The following is a 1,452-nucleotide window of genomic DNA, read 5'->3' on the forward strand; positions in this document are numbered from 1 at the left end:
CTTTTAAAACATGGTAATGTCTTCAAGGATTTATATGCATCTCTGTAATTTGACAAATTTGAAAGATTCAGCTAAAATAGCTTACAATTCTGGACTACTTAGAGGGATTAATATTTCAAATAATTCTAAGAAATATACATTTTCCAGAACACTTTTATTTTCATTATTGCAAAAAAGACAGTGCTTAAATGATTATGTCATCCTGGAGAATATGCCAATTGGTGCTTGAAACAGATCTTAATTACTGGCATTTTAACATCTGTCACAGTATATATTTAATTTGTATTTCTTTTATAATAAAGGTCTAGATCTCTAACTAATACCTTCTTAATTGTGTACTTAATTGAGAGCACATATTTTTCATTGGTTGCAAGCCAGTTATCCTTAATGATAAAATCTAGGTGAATGTAACTTGCAAATTCAATGTACAGTCAAGTCTCTCAGGTTAACCATTGGGGTGACAGTGTCAATGGCCTATCTCCCAGAAGAGGAGATGTAAGCTGATGTGGGGGCCCCCTGAGGTATTTTTTTAATCAAGGAAAAATCCCTCCCTGTACATAGTTAAATACTTCGCAAATCAAACCTTTTGTTTTGAGATGCTCTTCCTTTGTGACATTTTCTTGTGTTAATGAAACATTATGATTTCCAATGTCAGTCAAGTCAGTAGTAATTGATAACTGAAATAACTGATCATTTACCTGTAATAATCCACAATATCATGAAAATGATGTCTTAGTTTTGGAAGGGTAAGTATTGCAAAACGATGACTTTAACTAAGGTAAAAACAAATTCTAGTAAGAGGAATAAGGTAATACAACTCCAGCATAATTGTATCACCCCAGGCTGGTAATAAGAAATGTGAGTGGCATAACTTTTTGGTCTAAGGGTGTGTGTGTCTGTGAGTATGTGTGTGTGTGTCTGTGTACATGTCTGTGTATCTATGTGTGTGTGCATCTATGTGTGTGCCTGTGTCTGTCTGTGCATGTATTATGCAAGCCTATGCATCCTGTGAATTAATGTATAAATATTTTCCTTATTTTTTTAAGATTAATTGTCAGAATAATTTTATAGCAGTATACAGAACATGTGTCTTCTAAGTTAGGGTCTACAGATAATCTTGCCTGCTCTAGACTGGAGCATGATGGCAAACAGAAACACTGGCACAAACATTTTCTGGAAAAATGATTACATTTCCTTCACTGTTTCCCAGTAAAAGAAAAGATTTCAAGAAGGAAATTGAGATACTCTTGCCCACAAATAAGGACATAATTTATAAGTTTGTAAAGCGGGGCAGGCTCCCAGTAGCCCACATGATGAAAGGCCTTGTAGAGAAGGGTGAAGGACAGGCAGGCCGAGGGTCACCATCTAAAAGATGTGTCCATGATTCAGGACACACCAGGACTGCCCAAGGCAGTGTGGGTGTTGGTCTTTCCCCCCCTCTACACAGAAGTG

This window comes from Condylura cristata, unplaced genomic scaffold, assembly GCF_000260355.1.
Source record: "Condylura cristata isolate star-nosed mole 26May11 unplaced genomic scaffold, ConCri1.0 scaffold00017, whole genome shotgun sequence".
Classification (NCBI taxonomy): domain Eukaryota; kingdom Metazoa; phylum Chordata; class Mammalia; order Eulipotyphla; family Talpidae; genus Condylura; species Condylura cristata.